The sequence below is a fragment of the Cervus canadensis genome, chromosome 29 (genome assembly GCF_019320065.1).
Source record: "Cervus canadensis isolate Bull #8, Minnesota chromosome 29, ASM1932006v1, whole genome shotgun sequence".
NCBI lineage: Eukaryota > Metazoa > Chordata > Mammalia > Artiodactyla > Cervidae > Cervus > Cervus canadensis.
In genome coordinates, this window is record NC_057414.1 from 67,421 (window position 1) to 75,346 (window position 7,926).

Sequence of the window (7,926 nt, forward strand, 5' to 3'; positions counted from 1 at the left end):
GTTTCTGAAAATTAAAGAAAGAAATAAGAGAGGAGAAGGGAAAAAGTCTTTCTTCTTCCCTCATCAGAAAAAATAAATCCTTTGGACAAAGTCCTGTCTTGAATTCTAATTTCCCTATTTGTTTACCTCCCCAGAACAAACCTAGAAATGGTGACTATATACACCTTGAGTTTGAACTATTATACAAAAGTTAAAATACAATAAAAGAGTCCTTAGCACCTTTTTTGTTTAAAATAAACCAGGATTTCAGTCATACTAAAATTATTAATACATGGAGAGGCTTAAAGTTTAGTGTGAGTATGCTCAGTCCTGTCTGACTCGTTGCTATGCTATGGACTGTAGCCCACCAGGCTCGTCCTGGGATTTCCCAGGCAAGAATCCTGAAAAGGGTTGCCATTCCCTTCTCCAAGGGATCTTCCCAACTCAGTGGCTGAACCCGTGTTTCCTGCATCTTCTGCATTGGCCGGTGGATTCTTTACCATGGAACCACCTGGGAAGCCCCTTAAAGATTAGAACGGAGGTAAGTGTTGGGATGATGTCAGTTACTTAATTAGCTGATTCGAACAGAAGCACACACAGAAAAAAAAAAGTTACTTCTAGTTCAGGAAAGCAAGTTTTCCTGGAGTCAGTTCATATCATCAGAGCATGTCATATTTTGAACTGGTGAATGTTCAAGTATCACAATAATCAGGGAACAATAGTCAACATGAATATAATCATTTGTAGACTGATAGCATCAATGACCATGATAATATTAAAACAATAATAGGAGAAATTAATATGTGTTGCCTAGTGTTTCTCAGCATTGAGTTAAATCCTTTTCTATGGATTAACTACTTTAATTGTCTCAACAATATCTACTAATTTTCTATTTTTACCCACATTTTATAAGGAGGTTACTTGATATAGTGTAGGTAAAAATAAGTTACTTGTCTGCAAATCCCACATGGAATCAATGCTTGAGGAAGTGCTCAAACATAGATAGTACTGACAGAATAAATACAACTAGCTTTTGTGTCCAAGACTGCCATTAAAGTTTTACTTTTAACTGAACATATCAGAATTTCATTGTACCGTATTCAGAACTCACCTTTGGTTGTAGTTAATAAAACTTTCCACTCTTTTTCAGTAGGTAACTCTCAAATTCAGTTCAGGGTTTAGGTGCTCCACTGCTGGTGGCAGAAACTTTCAAAAGTCTCCACAGCTCAGCCAACTCCAAACACCACAGCTCTGGGCTCCAGAGAAGATTGAGCTTGGTTCTTGCTGGATGCTTTATATTCTCCAATGACCACGCCCATTTCTTCCAAGTGATAGGGTTATCAACTCCATGAAAAGGTATAGGTGCACATGATTAGATTTTGCAGAGTTGGAAACACATCAGGATGCCAATGATTGAATTCAAACATTTGAAACCTACTTAATCCAATTGCCACAATCCAACCCGTGATAAAATTCTCACCATGAATTTACCTTTGTAATTCATGAAGTTTTTTTTTTTAATAAAATATCCAAGTATGAATTTCACATCTCCATCTAATAAAATGTATTATAGTTTTAATATATCCTACCTATCTAGACCTATCACCCACTAGATTTACTTGCCTTTCTGAATTAGCCTGCATTCATTTGGTGATATTTCTTCAGAATGAGGAGTCCCTCACATTCTATTTTTCAACCTGGGTACTCCAGCTCCCCCAAAATACCACATACTGCTCTGGCTAAGATAGCTAGAAGCTGTTGTTTGGAAATAACTGAACTCTCCAGGACTGAATTTCCTATCTTCATTTTACAAACTATATGATAGCCCTAATTGCAGCAACCAATAATCTCACCAGTAACAAGTGAGAATGCATGCCTGCTAATCTCTTCAGTTGTGTCAGACGCTTTGCGACCCCACGGACTATAGCCCACCAGACTCTTCTGTCTGTGGGATTCTCTAGGCAAGAATACTGGAGTGGATTGCCATGCCCTCCTCCAGGGGATCTTCCCAACCAAAGGATGGAACCCTCAGCTCTTATGTGTCCTGCATCTGCAGGTTCTTTACCACTAGCTCCACCTGGGAAGCTCACAAGTGAGAAAACGGACTATGATTTTCCTTCTAGGAGTAGCAGTGACTCAGCTTGTTCCATCACAGCAAGCCCGCTTGTTCTCTAAAATGCAGCAATCTTTGCCTTACCTGACATGGAATAAGGGAAGGGAATGAAGTTCAATGACTTGAAAATTGAAATAATGTCTGAGAAAAATAGGATAGTTTAAATTGGATATATTTTGAAAACATAATATGGTAAGATTTTATATTCCCAAAGGTGCCATTGCTGGTTTTTAATTTTCTCTGTATTATAACTGAATCTATTATTCATTGCACAAAGAATATTTATTATTTGTAAAATCAGGAAGAATTGACAAAAAAGATTAAAATTGTCTTAGGCTGAATAATTGTAAGGATCATATGCGGAATCTAAATATTATATCAATATCAACTAACTGAAAGGCAAGAGATATGTGAACATGGTTATCTGGAACATCCTTTTTGAAGTTCCCTGTATTCATTGATGAATTGCTATCAAATTTTTGGACTTTTGAAAATGTACTAGGCAGAGAAAACCCCCCCAATAAATAACCACGTGATAGCAAAGTGCTATCTACATGCTCCATGAGTTTAACAAAAGGGACACAAGAAAAACTTTCTACTAAAAGATAAAAATAATGTTTTGGGTGAGTCCTGAAATAAAGGATCAAGATTACAGAGCATGTGCGTGCTCAGTTGTGTCTGACTCTGTGACTCCATGGACTATAGCCTGCCAGGCTCCTCTGTCCATGGGGTTTCCCAGGTAAGAATACTGGAGGAGGTTATCATTTCCTTTTCCAGGGGATCTTCCTGACCCAGAGATCAAACCTGATCTCCTGTGTCAGCTGCATTGGCAGGCAGAGTTTTTTTGTTTTTTTGTTTTTTTTTTTTGCCACTGAGCTTCCTGGGAAGCCCAAAAGTATCAAGAGACTGACATTAAATCAGACTTCACAGTTTATAATATACCTTTCTTGCTTATGTTTTACTTTCTCTATGTGATTGGAGGTGTTTCTATATGATGTAGTGATACTATTAACTTATGTTCTTCCTAGAAAAGTCAGTCTGAACTCTACGGTTTGTGCTCTGTCCTTCCTTGGAGAAGGGAAACTGAACTAACTCACTGAACAGAGAGACTTTCTCTCTGAGGATATGGAAATGCCATTAACTGACCTGATGTTCCTCTTTCTCCCTTGGATAACACTCTCAGTCAGAAAATTATCATTCACAACGTGAGCCTTTCAGAGGATGATACAAGTGTGATGTTTTGAAATCACCATTACTGAATGTTTCTTTTAAAAAATAAACATCTAGCAAAAAATGTAAGTGCTGCTACAGAAAAAATATTGAATCAAAAACAGTATATAAAGGCTTCAGCTCCGTAGTTTGAACTCCTACAGCCCAGAATTCCGCGGCCACCGCAGCGGGAGGGAGAGCAGAAAGCGGTCCTCAGGCCTCTCTGACCTGCAGGGCTAGAGACAAGCAGCCCCCAACCCCGACTCAGGGTCAAGGCTTCCCCCTGGAGACGGGCGTTTGGAGTCCTGGGGAGACCTTAGACTCTGCCCTTTCTCTGGCATCCCCGCTGATGGAGCCACCTCCTTCCACAGAGACCTGCCTTCCCCGAGAGCAGCGTGTCTTTCAGGAGAACCGGGTCTTCCGGGGTCTGAGCCCGGGCGGTCCTGACGGTCAGTGGGCTCCGGCCCCGCCGCTGAGGGACCCGCCCGAGGGGGGCGCAAGGCTGACGTGCGTGGCGATGGGAGGGCGGCCGTATTCCTGGATCTTAAAAGGGCTGCTCCAGGGAACCCCAACATCTTTAGTCTGCAAGTGCCTGATGGGACCCCGGAGTCCGGTCCGTCCTGAGGATACTGTCTCCCGATGGACGTGGCCCGAGTGTCAGAAAAGAACTCAGATCCGCGGGCACCATGTGCCGGCCTTGGCGAGAGTCACTGCTGCAAAGAGGGGCGCTGGACCATCGAGCCGGAGGGGGTTCGTGGGGATTCCGCGGCTGCGGCCTTATCGGGCTCTCAGGAGCTCCGCAGGCCCCTGAACCCTGCAGGTTCCCCGCATTGCACCTGCTACCCGCCGAATCTTCCTGTGCGAGGCCCCGAGGGTGGCTCTCTGTCAGGGTGAACTCAGGGGAGAAGCGACTGAGTCAGAAAAAGAGAGATAAATAGCATGTGATATTGACCATATGTGGAATCTACAATAATGGTACAAATGAGGTTATTTACAGAAGAAAGACACAGATGGAGAAAGCAAGCTTAAGGTACCAGGCGCTAAGAAACAGGGTGGAGGATGGGAGGGATAAAGTGGAGATCTGGATGATCATACACCCATTCCTATGCATAAAGCTGTAATAAATAAGGACCTGCTGTGTAGCATGGGAAATTCTATTCTATACTCTGTAATGACCTGTATGGGAAAAAAATCTTTTAAAAAAGAGTGGATACATGTATTTATATAATTGATTCACCAGGCTGTACAAGAGAAACTAACACAACCTTGAAAATCAAGGATAATACAATGAAAATTAAAAAATAAATACATTTTCTCATCTAGTAACCTTCCCTGAGCGAAGTGTCATGGCCCATCATTGAATAAATAGAAAAATGTTTTGAGGACTAGAATGCAAACACAGTATCATAAAGAAAACCTGAAGAGATAGTTGCCCAAACTCAACAGACAATATCATATTTCTTTCACAAATTGTCTATTATTTTCTAGTCAATCTTGTACAAAACAATGACATAATCATTAACTCCACAACCTAGCATCAATATTTCCACTGTGCATACATGTTGAATAATAGAATGAGAGAGTATGAGGTCATATGCAAAGAATGAGGAACAGGTATAGAGTCTTAGAGAAAAACCACCAACAGCTATTGTGTGTGGAGTTACAGACATAAAGACAAAAAGCAATAGTGTATAACCTAAACAGAATAACAAAACAAAAAATAAACAAATAAAAAATATTCTGAAGTAAAAATTTCATGCAGAATTGTATGAAAAGAATAAAACGTGAAAGAATTTTAGTTCAGATGAGGTTGAGAATACCTATCAGAGACTAGAGGGCTATCTCAGCACAGTCAGTGGTATTTGGGGGAGACTGAGTGTCCCGTGTTGAAAAATGGAATCTGAAGGACTCTGCTTTCTGAAGAAGTGTCACAGAGTGAATGCAGGCAAATTCAGACAGACAACTAAATCTAGTGGGTGATGAGCCTGGATGGGTCAATGAAATTAGGACTATTATATTGTTCATGAAATGAAGGCATGAAATTCATATTTGAGGAGTTCAATTATTCCCAAACAATAACTTCATGGATAACAAGTGTAAACCATGGTGTGACTTCACCAGAATGAAATATGTAAAGACATATATATGAAGCACACACACACACACACATATATATATATATACATATTTTTGTGTATGTATATTTATATGCATACTTCTGTGTGTGTGTGTGTGTGTGTATATACACACATGAGAGGAATTTGTATCAAAGGGGTCTAGTGAGATTTGAAACCACGCTGGTCCCGTTCCTTTCTTCCTCCAACAATTCCACTCTCTCATTCAGTTTCCTGTCTGTACCATTCCTACCACCAACATGAGCAGGTTGTCTAGGAAGTTACAGCTCTGTAATGGAAGATTTAAGAGATTTTTGTCTTAATTTCCAAGTTCCATTTCGCTTAATAGCTCCCCATTTTGACCACAATTCTTTATAGCAAGAGAAGTTTGAATTAATAGGATGTATTGGAGTTAAAAACGAATTGCCGTGGAGGGTTTAGGAAATTTGAGAAAGTTTCTCAAGTACTTGTTTGGTGTGCACAGTGCATGTGTCCTTAGTCATGGCTGACTCTGGGATCCTTTAGACTGTAGCCCACCAAGGTTCTCTTCTGCAATGCAGGAGATCCTGGTTGTTCAATTCCTAACTCAGGAAGATCCAGTGGAGATCCACTCCAGTATTATTGGGCTTCCCTTGTGGCTCAGCTGGTAAAGAATTCGCCTGCAATGTGGGAGACCTGGGTTCGATCCCTTGATTGGAAAGATCCCCTGGAGAAGGGAATGGCTACCCACTCCAGTATTCTGGCCTGGAGAACTCCATGGACTGTATAGTCCACGGGTGGCAAAGGGTTGCACAGGACTGAGTGACTTCCACTTTCAGATAACATAGAGGCAGGAGACCAGGTGAGGGCGCGGTCCTGACTGTTAGGAACTTTACACCTTGGAAACCAAAGGAGGGAGTCCAGTAAAATCCTATTTAACAATAAAATTTTCTCTCATAGAAGAGCCTCCACCTAGATTCTTTCTGGAAAAAAATAACAGGCCATGACTTTCTGATAGTTCTGACTGGAAAAATATCAGTCTCAAGACAAATCAGACTGGGAAGAAACTGGGAAAATATTGTAAAAATTCTGAGATTATAAAGTGTAGGGAAATCATAGCTATGTTTCTCTGATTACTTTCCACGGCACAGGAAAGTTATGACCTGTGTATTGCTGCAAGTTCACAGCAAGCAGCTGAGCCTGACCATCACCCAGTGATGGCTCCTGAAAAGAGCTCCGGGGTCACAGGCCCGCACAAGGACAGCAAGACTGATTAATTATTGTGGTGAGGATTCTGCAAGTGTTCCTCTTTTGGTGCCTCAGGCTTTAGCAGTGTTTACTAATACATATTAACCTGAAAATGTTCATCAGAATTTTTTTCTCATATTATATTAATCAGGCAGAAACATCAGGTGAATTTGTATCATTCTTAGAAAATCTTTCTAATTTCTCTTTTTTCCTGTCTGCTTCCACTGTCCTGACTCTCAGAGGCACTTGCCTCTATTACCTACAACCTGAGGAAAATTATCCTACAAGCTTGAAGAAGTTTGTGAATTTGAATCTTAAAAGCATAGGTAGCAAATGTTTAGCAGTTCATGCCTTGAAGCCTTCAAAACATACCACTGCAACAAAAGAGGGCTGCAGGAAAAAGGAGCCCAGAATAACTTCAGATTCAGAGACACAGGAGATCATATTCACTATGATGAATATTGGAGTGCATATATGTTTTCCATGTAGTCTGTTTGATTTTTTCTTAATAAAGACCCAGAAGTGAAATTGAGGGAAAATATGCTAATTCAGGACCATGTGGTAGGAAGGTATTATTCATTAAAACTTTCAAGATTTTTGTTTTTATTTTCACTACTTTAGGAGGTGGGTCAAAAAGTATCTTGCTGCGATTTATATCTAAGTAGGTTCTGCTTATGTTTTCCTGTAGAATTTTATAGAGTATGATCTTCCATTTAGGTCTGTAATCCATTTTGAACTTTGGTTTATGGTGTTAGGACGTGTTCTGATTTCATTCTTTTACAGCTAGCTGTCCAGTTTTCCCAGCACCGCTTCCTGAAGAGGCTGTCTGTTCCACCATATATAGTTGCCTTTTTTGTCAACAGTAAGGTTACCATAGGTGTGTGGGTTTTCTCTGGGATTTCTGTCCTGTCTCCTTGATCTGCATTTCTGTTTCTGGGTCAGTACCCTGCTCTCCTGATCACTAGTATAGTCTGAGGTCAGGGAGCCGGATGCCTCCTGCTGACTCAGCTTTGAAAGTCTGTGGATGATGTGTGGTGTCCGGAAGAGCCGTGCGGTCCCTGCGGCCTCAGAGGGGCCTGGGGGAGAGGCCGAAGTGACCCTGGGCTCCGGGGCGCCTCCACTGGAGCTGCTGCGGGTGAGGACGGTCCGGCCCAGGAGGCGGGGCTCACAGAGGAGGCGGGGCTCGCAGAGGAGGCGGGGCCCGCAGAGGAGGCGGAGCCGCTGCAGCTCGAGAGGGGAGCGGGCGGGGCCCTGACCTGGTGCCGGTGCGGCACTGCGGCCATG